This window comes from Sus scrofa, chromosome 14 (genome assembly GCF_054392235.1).
Source record: "Sus scrofa isolate SSC_HxYL_T2T_F1_AM1 chromosome 14, Sscrofa_HxYL_maternal_Yorkshire_Landrace_v2.0, whole genome shotgun sequence".
NCBI classification, from domain to species: Eukaryota; Metazoa; Chordata; class Mammalia; order Artiodactyla; family Suidae; genus Sus; species Sus scrofa.
The window spans coordinates 114,035,059-114,049,227 of NC_139396.1; the positions used below are offsets into that span (position 1 = coordinate 114,035,059).

Below are 14,169 nucleotides of genomic sequence, written 5' to 3' on the forward strand. Positions count from 1 at the left end.
TTCATATTTGTTATTTCATTTAATTTTCACAATTTCCTATGAAATAGGTGCTATCTTTATCATCATTTTACAAAGAAAGATACAGGTTTATAAAGATGATATAACATCCCATGATCAAAAGCAAATTAAAAAGATCTTGGGACTCAGCCAGCCCATCTGACTCAGAGCCTTTGGGGTCAGCAGTTACACCACACATGGGTCTGAGGAAACGCCAGCATGACAGGGTGAAGACAGGAGCTATCTGCAGGCTCACAGGTGACACGATTCCTATGAGTTTTCTTGTTTAGATTGTAATCCCAAGAAATTCAGAAAAGTATTGTGAACATTCACAAACTTTGAAGTTCTCCTTTCACACGTTATTTTTTTCTTACAATGCAATACAATAATATTTCCACTGAGACAGCAGGAAAAAATCCTTAGCCCTATTTGTCCTAGCAAACACTGAGGAGCTTTGCAAACGAAGACTGTAGCACGGTGCAAAGAAAACTGTTTTTCTTAAGATAGTTACATTTATCAGATTTATTTAAATAAGCTTCATTTGTTAAACCTGCTTTAGAATTGTTGCCAATGAAAAAAGACAATAATACTCCATCTAATTTGTTCTTAACCTTTCACAAATTCATTTTTCCTCACACTTTTAATGTATCACAATTTTCTTCAAAAGCCTGAAAATTAATTTTGGGAAATATAGATAAAATACACTAAAGTTGCGGACATCTAAGAGCTAGTGAAGACTTACACCACTTTCCAAAGATGGTTTTTGATTTGGATCAGGCTGAGTGTCAGCACCTCAAAACCACAAAGCCCAGCTATTGAAAGAAGAATATTTGACTTTTGCTCCCCCAGTCCTCTCTCATTGGATATTCAGTTTCACGTACCTGTATGAGTTTACCTGTGTTCTTTCACATTCCCATATTACCCATATGACATTCTTCTGATTTTGTCTAATTTCTAATTTTCCTTTTTAATAAATAACTGTAGTCCTAAACTGCTAAATCTTCATCTAAGGACCAGGAAAAGACATCCATCAACACACTGACAAAAAGCTGCTTTGAAAGTATATCTCACAAGTCAGTCTTATTTGATGTCCAAAGTGAAACTATATTTCTAGTTACTTTCTTCAATCACGCAGGAGAGGAAGGCTTGTATTTCTAGCACACTGTGGCTCCTAGAAAACCTAACTGCGGGGGAGCAGCGTGGCCCCCTGCTCATCTTCAAGCTGGTTGCAGGCCTGCAGCCCTGCAAATGAGGTCAGACAGAAACTCATTCTTGCAGCTGAATCCCCAAGGCTTGCTCATAGAATCTCCTCCTGTGCCACTGTCATCGACCTGTCATGAAGCTCCAGCCACCATTTCCAGAAATCCATGCACCTGGCCATCTACTGCCAGGTCAAACTGCCTACTCTGGGGCACACCTTCTACTCAAAGAGAACGGAAACCTTAGGAAATTCCAATCAATCCCAAGCCAACCTCCCAGGCTGAAATAGTGCACTAGTACTAAAAGCAGCTGAATCTTGCCCTCCTTCTCAAAGGCTTCCACCAAAAGCCTGGACCCCTGCAGCCCCTTAGAATGCCAATCCGTACATGCAGTACACAGAGTTTGTAAAGTACTTGGCCAAGTTTGTATTCAGGATGAATTTGGTTACAACTTGGTTACAGCCTAATTGTTTCCCTATATAGGAAAAATATAAATTTTTAAAAATGAGACCTGGGAAATACTCCACATCACCCTTAAGATATCAATCCCAGGTCACCAGCTGGGACTTGGAAAAATCCTGGGGACAGGTGTACATAAATAAGAGCAGTCCCTTGTTTTCTTAATTCCCAAGATATTTCTGAACACAAATGCCCTGAGCCCTAATTCTCTCCTCTCTCCTCTTGCAACCCTCAACTATAAAAGAAGTAAAAAAGAAAAAAAAAGAAGAAAAGGCAATGTGGCATCTATAATAATACCAGTGACTTAATACCATTTAATATTTGAACAATGCTTTACAGTTTAAAGTATTTTGTGTGTATTGTCTCTTATGACCCTCATTATAACACTGCGAGGAATATAGGGTAGACATTAATTGTTCCATTTTCAGAAGGAAATAAATGAATTAGCTCTTGAGAACCTTGATGCTGTAAATCACAGCTTGCTTGACCTTTTAGAGGCATGAAGTACAGAGTTCTCTGATTTGAAAGCACAAATGTACTCTAATGCAGTCATAGGTGGGCCGAAAGGTAGGGGATAAATTCCACAAGGTTTTGCCCCCCTGGCGAAGCCATAGGGTCCAGTGGTCTGGGATGTGCTGGAACATTTCCTCTCAGATGAAGGCACTGTTGCACCTTGTACCTCCCACCACTATCAAAGGATATAGTGCTTACTAAGTCTTAAGAATTTTGGACACAGCATAGACCACATCTAGAAATACTGGTGTGACCCATTTATCAGACAACCCAGTAAGCTGCCATTTCTGAGTGGAGCTCAGAGTGAGAGAATGCACTTCCATAGCTCCAGCTGTATGCTAACTGCCCTGCCCCTCGGGCAGCGCAGCATCTAGGATAACAGAACTCTGCAGGGTTTCTGGAAAGCCCCAGTAGCAAAGCTGGGTCTGTGACCCCTGGTGGGCTGAGCAGGGCCTCCCCTTCTGTGGCAGAAAGCTACTCACTATTTGAAAAACAGCTCCAGTCATGTTGGTGGGCCCTGTATGAACAAGCTCCTCGCCTGGGGAGGGCAAGTTACCATGCAGCAGGGGCCAGATATGATCATGAGTGTAGGTGGGAATGGTGGCAATCCTTTGCATAAGGTTCAAGATCCAGCCTGGGCAGACTCAAAGGGAAGAACATTATGTAAATCGATGTCTGCCTATAGACCCACGGAGCTTCTGTGAAGCCAGCTGCCAGGGGAGGGAGGAGCTAGGCTGGCCCACACCTGACCTGGCATCCTAATTTAGCGCTCACAAGCTGCTGCTGTACCCCATCCACTTAGGGGTTCTAAGAGGACAAGAGCAAAGGAAAAACCTGCTGATGGGCAGAGCTGCAAGCAACACACGTAGCTGATGAAGAAACTGATCAGAAGACTGGGAAAACCAAGCAAGGTATGGAGGTAACAATGGCCTCTCTCACCACCACACTCACTGACCCTGTTGTGGACTCAGTGCTTCCTGTCCTTGCCACCTTAGGCTTTGATAGACCAGAGGCCCTGGTTCAGGAGATGGCAGAGTGATAGGGAGAGGCTTCTCTCTAAGTGAACATAATAAAGAGTCTACTCAACTTGAAATTGGAACTCCCACCTGGTCACTTTTGGACCATTGTTGCCAATGAACCAGTAGGTTAAAAAAAAAAAAAGAAAAAAAAAAGAGGTGTTGTTGAGGAGTCCAGGATCTGAATTTCTCTAAGAGCTAAGGTTTCTTCTATGTAATGGAGTCAGTGATGGATCTATTTAGAACCCAGGTGATCTACTGCTGTATCTCTTGGGGTTTCCATCTTGTGAGAATAGTGAAACTGGTAGCTGGTGAAGGCAAAACAACCAAGGATTTAGATGCTTCGGGTAAGAAGGTCAAAGTTCTCACACCAAGCAAGTGACCCAAATCGACCCAAATCAACCCAAGTGCTGGCCAAGGGTGAGGGAACTCTAGAATAGGTGGTGGAGGAATAGTCATTGAATCCTAGTTATTGCCACATAGCAGCTATGACAGTCTCTTGTTTCACTAATAATTTATTTTCTGTTTGAAAGTAGTCACTATCTATTAATTGACCAGATTACAAAAATAATCATGGTAGATACCTTATTACATCCTTCTAATAAGCCTGTTGATCTGGTCTTCCCTGTTGCCAGCATCTCCACCTTCTACAAAATGGGTGGTCTTTTTCTTCATTCCACCTCATAGAGAAGATGATTTGAAGGCCCACAGGAAGTTGTTTGCTTTTTTGAAACGTTTTCTAACAGTATAGATTTCATAAATCAGATCCTCCATGTAGATGATGTCATATTTACCAAGAGATTGCGCAATCAACACATTATCTGTTAGGGCAATTCGCTTCTTGTTGATTTTGCCATAACCACACTTGTAGATCAATTCATTTACTGACTTCAGGTTTGGGTACCCCCATGCAATAGATGGTTCCACAATTCTAAGCATGTTAATAGAGAATAGCTAAGCCTGTAACAGTTCAGCCTGTTGAGCAACGCAAAGGTGCCATTTTGGTGTGAGCCCAAAGGTCTGAAGGTTTCACTAATAGTTTTTATTTAAATATTTGCAGAGATTGCTATAGCCACTGCTTATGATAGATGGACTGAATGTATGGCATCAGCAAATATGACTGGTACAAGGTGTGGCCTGTAGTGGATACTTCTTGGGCATCCCCTCAAATGCTCTCAGCCTCACCTGCCTCTTATTCTAGCCTCTGTAGAGCAGCCAGTACTCTGTAGGAGCCAGCATCCTTCACACCCCTACACCTGGAAGCACCACTCTCATCTGCCTCTCGTTTCCCATCACAGTGTTTCTCTGTCACCTGCTCAGTATACACACATGCTCAACTCAGTAATTTTGGGGGGACATCACCCTATGAGGGGCTCTTTGACTAATGGGAGTAGAAGCCAATTCATAAATAGTTTCCTCTTTCTTTCAGAGAAGAACTTCAGATTTCTTTCACCTGGCTTCTTAAACCACCCCCTGGGGATCATCGAGCAACCAGTTGCTTATGGCAATGACCAACCTGATGATAAATCTTTGCGTGGCTTTTCCTTGTTTTTTGCCTCACTCTTTCTGACCCGTACTCTAACCACCTGGAGCCAAATAAAACATTTTCCCTCAAGCCTCTATTTCAGGCTCTGCTTTATGGGGAAACCAGGCTAAGACACATCACCCATTCCCAGCTACCCCATTTGTCATCTGCCAGCCTTATGGTTACTCCCTCACCTCCAAGTCCTATCACTATCCTGGTGATTTTACAAATCCTATACCTTGCATTCTCAGTCCTCTGATCAGCTCATTTTCAGTGATCTTTGCCTCCATTCCACACTATCAATTTGCTTCCATTGCCTCCCACAAATACTGTCATCACTGATTACTGCTGTATTCATAAGTTCAAAATTTGGAAATCCCACTCCTTTCCTCAACCTTCCATTCTTCAGTCCCCTTCATTCAGTTACACCCTCTGCACCAACATCAGAAAATCATTAAGACTTTGTGGCCTAGGAACTGTCTATGGTCCCACTACCTAGCAGCATTCTCATCTGCTTTTTTTTTAATCCAGTTAAAATTCCACAGAACAGTATTTCTATCATGCTTGCCAATTTCCACAACTCCCTTATCCTTCCATCTCACCTCTCAAAAACCCCCCCTCAAAATGACTGCATCTGTTCAGGTATTTATATCCCAGGTGCTAATCACAGTTAGAGAAAAACCATAAAGTTGAACAATTTGGTGCCATTATAATAGCTGCCAACATTTATTGAGAGCTTAATCTTTGCCAGGCACTATTCAAAACACATTACATAGATTATCTCATCCTGCTTCCTACATCAGGTTGGAAAATTGCCCAGAAATTCTGTTCTCAAACCTCTGAAATTCACAGGACACTTTCTCTTCTGCTGCTTCTGAGCACAGAAGTCATCATTTAAGAACTTGGTACACATCATCCTTCACATTTCAGTAGCATTCAATGGAAACGAATGCCCCCTCTAATCCAAACACTCTCTTTGTCCTTCACACCACACTCTGCTAGGTTTGTTTCCCTACTTCTTTGTCCCCATTTTGCTTATGTCCCATATTCCTTTATCTCACATAAACTTTCTTCTTTATCTCCATCACCATCTACCAAGCCCTCTAAAAACAGCGACAGGGCCTGTACCTTGAATTCTCCCTCTCCCTCACTGCCTATCCCCACACCTTCCAATCACTTACTTCCATAGTTTCTACCTTTTAAATATCTCTGGGCATTGTCAATTTCTCTTTACCATCAACATAGTCTAGGCTGCCATCTCTCACCTCTGTGACTGCAAGAAACTTCTAGCAAGTCCATTTGCCTTCAGTTATGCCTGAATTAAATTTACTTCTCCAGGCTCATGCCCACAAGTCTTTTCTCACGCCTGTCCACACATGTTGATATATGCTTCTAGGACTGATTCCCACCACTGAGCTCCTTGGGAACAGGCTTGATGGCTTGCTCCTATCTTGGTCTCCCCCAACTCACGCCCTGAGGTTTTTCTCTGTAACGTTTCACTGACTGCATGGATGACCATTAAATAAATCAAAAATGAATCCATCAATTAACAAGTAGGTCAGAGTTATCTATTTTAAACTCCTCATGACTGATTCAATTTCCATATTTTATTTACCTTCCATCATAACACCAAACACAAATTTGAAATTATAATAATTTATTAAATGAGTGTATGCATCTCAGTTCCAGGTAAAATTCTAAAGCCTATAGGTATATTTTTTAATACAGTGGATAATATATTACCTCAATGTACCAGAAGGATCTATGAACAAATGTGTTAGACTTTAGAGAGACAGACACCCCACATGCCTCCATATTCATGGGGCTTTGTGACCTACAAAGCAGGTGAAGGTGGGGCCTGAGTATCCTGAAACAGTGAGCATGGATGTCTGGACTCTGGGATGCTTGGCTGAGCCGTGCCACGGATAAGATATGGGTGCATGTCTAAAATGCATGGCCAACAGTAGGGGGGGTGGCTGTGGCAATCTTCAGACTCTTGAATCTAGAGGCTTAGAGTAAGAGTGCAGATATATGACAGGAATGAGAGGACCTTGGAGGAGAAGCCAGGTACCTCAAATACAGGGGCCAGTGGACCTTAGGTTTAGGGTTCTGTCCTAAGACAATAGTGCTCTAAGTCCTTCTTTTTTCTCCACTCAGGTTTTCATAGTCCTAAAAAGGAGAATGTGACTGGCCTGAATCAGATTCCTCTCCCTCAAATTAATCACCCATGGCCTAGAGCAGGGTGGATGACCACAACTCACATCCTGCAGAAATTGTGAGCTGGATAACACCTACTTCCTATATTCTGCACATTCCAGGAAAAGTTTTGTTTTGTTTTGGTGTTTTGATTCTAATTAAAACTTGCTTAACTAATTCAGGGCTTAATTCCAGTGATACAAATCTTACACCTATCATTTGCAATTAATTTATGAGTCTTGATGTATTTCATCTTTAAAATCACAGGATCATGAGCCAGATCAAGCAGTAGCAAGCGAATATTAAAATTTGAAGTTTAATCAATGTCTGAAAGGCAGTTACAGAAAACAGGATGAAGGCAAGACTTTGCTCTGACAGGAGCTGATGAAAGGAATGGGCTTGCTGTCTGCCATCCAGCCTGGAAAGGGGCAAAGCTGGGCGACTGGGAGTCTGAGCTGTCCCTCACATATGTATATCTACAGCAATAAAGAATCCAGGGCATTAGCAAGTGACACCAAATCAGCCTGCACCATTTAGTTCTGACATGCCTGAGTGTGAACTCTCCATAATATGTCACAGTGCAGCAAGAACAAGAGTGACAGGGGACCCGGTGACCTCCCCAAATCACACACACACTGCCCATCCCTGAAAGCTGCTGGGAGCCATGGTCCTCTCGGCAGAGCATGGATTTAATGCACCTCATGAGATCTACTCCCACACAGCAGTGCAGGAAATGTTTGAAAAAGGAGATCTTTGTATTGAGCGCCTCACACAGATGTATTGCATCAGTGGCAGTGCTGCCTAGGGACTTCCCTCCCCAGTCTGCACTCAGAAGGGCAGACATTGTCTGTCTGGGGCCCTGGAGTCACCCATTCCAGGAATTTGGTCACAACAGCAGATGTCTAATTTATAATATCTGTCACTGTTTTGTGGTCATGCAACAGAGCCCAAGTGCACATGGTACCATTTCTTTGCAATAAAAATTTTGGTGTCTCAGAGAAAGTGCAATGTTTTTTTTTCAAAATGCATCTCCCTGTAACTGCTGCCTTGGCTAACTCAGAACCTCAACCCAGGATTTGTAGAGTGCTTGGTAATGATCAAGGTGGCTTTAATCCTCTGACTTAACTTTGCATGCTTCTATGATACAGGTCAAGCAAGCATTCTGTGGTTCATCCATTCAATGGGCAAATATCTAGTGAGCATTTGCCTTACTGGTCCTCAGGTGAAGTAGAATCATGATTGCGGGTACCTTCCAAGCTCAGCATGACTTATATCCTAATACAAGGTCTAACACATGCTTTTAACACATCAGCCTAAGGAGACAATCAAAATGTTGTCCAGGTGGGAAAAGGAAGAGAGTCAAGAAAATTCTATCCATTTTTTTTGGTTCTCAAATTCAAATAAAACTGACCTTATTAAAAGACAAATATATCTAAAATTACAGTTTTCATTATTTAATAAAACTTTAACAAAAGGAGGAAGAAGAGTATAGAGAGAAGTCCGGGTACAAGATGAGTAGGGAAGGAGGAGAAGAGGGGAAAGAGAAAAGGATGAGGGAAGGAAAGCATGCAACATGCAAAAGGCACTTGAAGAGAACACTGTATATTAATTACTCCAGGAAAAAAAAAAGAGAGAAAAAAAGTTAATAGTGACAAAGACAAACAAAGAAATGAAAACTAGAGGGGCAAAACTAACATGAACAAGAGAAAAAAGGAAACCTAATATAAAAATAGCATACTTAAAGTAGATACTAGGAAAAAATTGTAATATTTATTCAGACACATGAATCTTTCTTGCAAGAGGACCTTTCTTTCAATGAAAGAAAATATAAAGATAACGCAAAAATCTTAATATGCCCCAATTAAAAAAATATAGGATGAAAAACACCAATATTTGTCCAATTTAAAAAAAATCACAAAATCACTGGTAAAGTAAAAGATAGTATCCAAAAAAAATTATTCATTGATTATAATCTTCTCCTCAGCATTTCTTCATAACAGAACACAATGAAACTATAGATACTTGAAGGAAAAGTGTGACCCTGGAGCCGTATTACTTCCAAGTTGTTGTGTGTCTAGTCTATAGGCAATAGAAATACATTTTAAGATAGTCAAGATATCCAAAAGTGCATTATCATATAACTTGCTGAAAATTATTCTTTAAAATGTAATTTAGCAAAAACATATTAATCAAAGCATTAACTCATTGAGAATATAACAACGAAGGGACTTGTAATGAATATTTAATCTAATTAAAGTTAAACATAATAGAACTTAAGTTTTATTAAGTAACTTAACTGAGCCCAAGGACAAAGCTCAGATATATTTATAGGAAGAAAAAAACATTTAGCATCTAAGAAGATAAAATTCACAATATCTGGTACCCAATCAAAAACATTACCATACATGAAAAGAAGCAAGAAAACATAACCCACAATGAGGGATTAAAAAAAAAAAAATCAATGAATTGAAATTGACCAAGAAAATGAAATTGATGATAGGTTTAGTAGAGTATGACATTTTTTTAAATGTTATGACTGACTTCCATAGCTCAAAAAAATAGGAGATTGAACATATATATATATTTTTGTCTTTCTGTCTTTAGGGCCGCACCCGTGGCACATGGAGGTTTCCAGGCTAGGGGTCTAATCAGAGCTGTAGCCGCTGGCCTATGCCACAGCCACAGCAACACCAGATATGAGCAGCATCTGGGACCTACACCACAACTCACAGCAATGCTTGATCCTTAACCCACTGAGCAAGGCCAGGGATCAAATCTTGCAACCTCATGGTTCCTAGTCAGATTTGTTTCCACTGCACCACGACGGGAACTCCAAAGATTGAACATATTAAGCAGCAATCTGGAAGATATAAAACTGACCAAAATAAATTTAACTTCTATAAACGAAAACTACAATGTATAAGATAAAAAAATACACTGGATGGAATTAATGGCAAATTAGGCAAAAGACTACAAAGATTAGTGAACTCAAACGCACAGAAACGGAAACAATTCAAAGGGAAACACAAAAAGAAATAAGAAATTTCAAAAGTGAAGATGTCATTAGTGAACTGTGGGAATACCTCAAGCAGTGAAATATATGTCTAAATTGGTTTCCTGAAGGAGTCAGTAGGAGGCTGGAAAAATATTTGAAGAAATAACTGCTGGAAATGTTCTAAATGCAAGAAAAATGATAAACCCACATATTCAAGAATCTCTATTAACCCTACGAAAAAGAAACATGAAGAAAAACTGCACTGAAGTATATCATTATCAAATTGTTGAAAAACAATATAAAGAGAAAATTCTAAAAGAAACCAAAGGGGGGGGGGAGGACACGTTGATGCAAAGAAATACAAAGATGACAGCATATTTCTAACCCAAGAAGTACAAGCTAGAAGACAGTGCAGCAACATCTTTAAAGCATCAGAAAAAGAAAAAAAAAAAAAACAACAAGAACTTTCAGGCTAGAATTTTTAACCAGTAAACAAAAATTTTTGCAAAACAATGGCTTTTTCTAACATATATGATCTGATATAAATCATCATAAGCAGGCTTAAGCACAAGAATATGAAGTCTTACAAGAGAAAGGAAAATAATATCAAATAGAAATCTTGATCTACACAAAAAAATAAAGGAATAAATCAATCAATATAATCATCAGTTAATAGAAGGAAAATCACATTATCGGTTCAATACATGGAGAAAAAAAATCTGAAAAAATCTATTATCAATTTCTATTAAAATTTCTCAGAAAGAGAAAAGACGTTTGGTTCTTGCCCAAATAAAATACACCCAGTCCTCCCAAGTCCTCCCTCTTATAACTAAAAACCCTTAGCATAACACAACAAGCATTGGAAAAGACTTGGAAAACAACATCGTAGTGAGTTTTCTGGGTGACCTTATTACCTCCCATATTCTGAACTGAGTCCTGCAGAAACTTCCAAGTGTAAATTGGCACAAAAGTTCCAAAAGAAGCCAATCCCCTTAGCCAAGAGACTAGGGGAAGGATGGCCTTTCAACAACAACAAAATCTTTCTTATAGTACCCACCTTACTCTAGCAAACACCAATAGAAAATCACCCACCAACTCTCCCACCATGGTTTCTGTGGACCATGCAGGGATCCTTCATCTTACCCTCCCCACATACTCACAGCCTACAAAAGCTCTGATTCCCCCAACCAGTGGTATCAGTGGGGCTGAGCAATTTCTGCAAAAGCAGGCAGCATGCTGTTTCCCTGCTAGGATAGTGTCAGTGGGCCTGAGTGGAGAGCTGATCTTCCATCACTCAACAGAAGGAAGCAATGCCCCAGTTCACTGCCAGGGTAGTGTCAGGGGGAGTCCAGCAATGAGCTCAATCTCTACCCCCACCCAGAATCAAGGAGTCAGTGTGAGTGGGGACTGGTTAGCATGCATCTGATCCCTCCCCAGGTATCTGTATATGAGATGCAGCTGAAGTATCTAACTCTAAAATGCTTACATTATAAAACATAAAAGTCTCAAATCAATCATCTGAGTTCCCTCCTCAATAAACTTGTAAAATAAGGGCAAAATAAATACAAAGCAAGCAATAGAAAGGAAATAATAAAGGTAAGAGGAGAAATAAATAAAATGGAAAACAGAAAAACAATTCCTCTAGGAAGATCCAAATCATCAGTATCAGAATTGAAACAAGAGCTACTGCTCCAGATTCCACAGCCGCTAAAGGGATAACAAGGAAATACTATTAACAATTTAGAAGAAACAGATCCATTTCCTGAAAACGACAAACTAACAAAATACAACGAAGATCAAATTAAAGGTATGAATAGTCCTATAACCACTATAGAAATTGACTCACTATCTCTTCCAGAAAATAAATCTATAAAAAGAATTTTACAGCATGACCAAGGAGAGTTTATTCCAGGGAATGTAAGCCTGGTTCAATATTCAAAGATCAATCAATGTAACTCACTATATCAATGCAGTAAAGAAAAAAAGTTATGTGCTCATACTAGTGATACAGAAAAGGCTTTTGACAAAACCTAAAACCATGATAAAAAACATAATATCCAAAATTATGATAAAAGCCCTCAGCAAATTAGAAATAGGGGGGAACTACTTCAACTAGATATAAAGCATCCACAAAAAGCTTATAGCAACATCACACACGACAGTGAAAGACTGAATGCTTTATTCTGAAAACCAAGAATAGAGCAAGGACGTCCCCTCTCACCTCACTTATGCAACATAGCAGTTGAGGTCCTGGCCAGTGCTATAAGAAATAAAAAGATATAAAAACATACAAATTGGAAATGAAGAATTGAAACTATCTCTATTTGCAAATAACAGAACTGTCTGCATCAAAAATCCCAAAACTAATAAATGAGTTCATCAAAATTACATAGCACCAGATCCACACACAATCAAATTTCCACTCACTAAAAATAAACATGTGGAAACTGACATTAAAATAACAATGCTATTTATAATTGCTTCTCCAAAAATGAAATATTTAGTTACTAATCTAGTAATACATGTTCAGGATCTGTATTATAAAAAAAATCACAAAATTTTGATGAAATAAAGAAGACCTAAATAAGTGGAGAGACACCTCCTATTCATGGATTAGAAGATTCATCATAGGAAAGATGTTAATTTTGCCCAAATTGATCTGTAGATTTAATACAATTTCTATCAAAATTATAGCTACATTTTTAAATGACATATTTATCCTAAAATGTATATGGAAAACTAAGCACCTAGAAGAGTTAAACCATTTTTTTTTTAAGATAATGAGGTGGGAGAAAGCTCTCTATCCAATTTGAAGGCTTATTATGTAGCTACAGTAATCAAAAAAACACAGTGTTGGCAGAAGTTGGCTCACTCACATGCCTAACTGAACCTTGACAAAAATGCATAAGCGATTCAAAGGAGGAAGCATGGCCTTTTTTGGTGTTGTAAAATTGTACAACCACTCTTGAAAACATTTTGGCAGTTTCTTAAAAAAACTAAACAAGTAGATGTAAACTATTGCATTTGGAGTGGATAAGCAATGAGGTCCTGCTGTATAGCATAGGAAACTATATCCAATCACTTGTGATAGAACATGATAGAAGATGATATGAGAAAAAGAATGTATATATATGCATGAATGGGTCACTTTGCTGTACAGCAAAAATTGACAGAACATTGTAAATCAACTATAATAAATTTTTTTTAATTAAACACACACCTACTACATGATTCAACCATTCTACTCTTAGATATTTATCTAAGGGGGAAAAAAAATCGGCATGTGTCTATACAAAGACTTATCAGAAAGTGTTCCTCGCAGTTTTATTTGTTATAGCCTAATACTGAGAAAGACCCAAATGTCATCAATAAGAGAATGAATAAACAAATTGTGGTATATCTATATGATGGAATACACTCAGAAATAAACAGAAGTTAACTACTGATACACATGGAAACATAAACAAATCTCAAAAATGACTATGCTGTGAAAGAAGCCAGACAAAAAGCTCACTACTGAATGGCTCCATTTATATAAAATCTGGAAGATGCAAACTAATCTATACTGATGGGGAAAAGATCAGTAGCCATCTGAGGAACAGGATCAGAGAGGGGTAAGAAAGAGAGATGGCTAGGGGGTAATGCTCATTAACTTGATTGTGGTGACAGTTTCACAGGTACACGTCAAAACTTTTCAAAGTGTACATTTTAAGTATGTACAGTTTATTCAATAAATATTTCCTCAATAAGTAAAAATAAATAAATATTATTAAGTATAAATAACTTATGTAATTTTAATTCCAAACAAGAACAGGAAGCTTGTCATTCTTAGAGCACCCCTAATGTAAAAATATTAATAATTTACAGCAGTACAATGAAGCCAAATATCCAGAATATGGAATAAAAAATTGGGGAGTGACAGTGAGTGAAAATTATTTATTATTTATTTTCTCATGTTGGGAGAAAATATATAGTAATTTATTTCTGAAATTGATACAGTGAATAAAATGTTTAAGAATTTTACTAAAAGTGGAGTACCCGTCATGGCTCAGTAGAAGCAAAACTGACTAGTATCCATGAGGATGCAGGTTCAATCCCTGGCCTTATTCACTGGGTTAAGGAACCTGCATTGAAGTGAGCTGTGGTGTGGGTCACAGACATGGCTCGGATGCTGTGTTGCTGTGGCTGTGGTGTAGGCCAGTGGCTATAGCTCCAATTTGACCCCTAGCCTGGGAACCTCCATATGCCTTGAGTGCAGCCCAAAAAAGA

The 14,169-nt window shown here is 39.0% G+C and overlaps 1 protein-coding gene across 17 annotated transcripts in view; it reads right to left on the reverse strand.

The window, feature by feature from the left end:
- Window positions 1-14,169, reverse strand: part of LOC102167823 (uncharacterized) — a 770,457-nt gene that overhangs the window by 434,199 nt on the left and 322,089 nt on the right. For 3 of the 17 annotated variants that reach the window (XR_014827540.1, XR_014827548.1, XR_014827529.1), the window contains one exon: window positions 6,350-9,780. The exons of 7 other annotated variants lie outside the window; for them this stretch is intronic. The gene's annotated coding sequence lies outside the window, so the exon portion shown is untranslated. Of the gene's footprint in view, window positions 1-6,349; window positions 9,781-14,169 lie in introns of those variants that run through there. 7 more of the 17 variants (XR_014827550.1, XR_014827526.1, XR_014827536.1 and 4 more) reach the window with 4 other exon arrangements.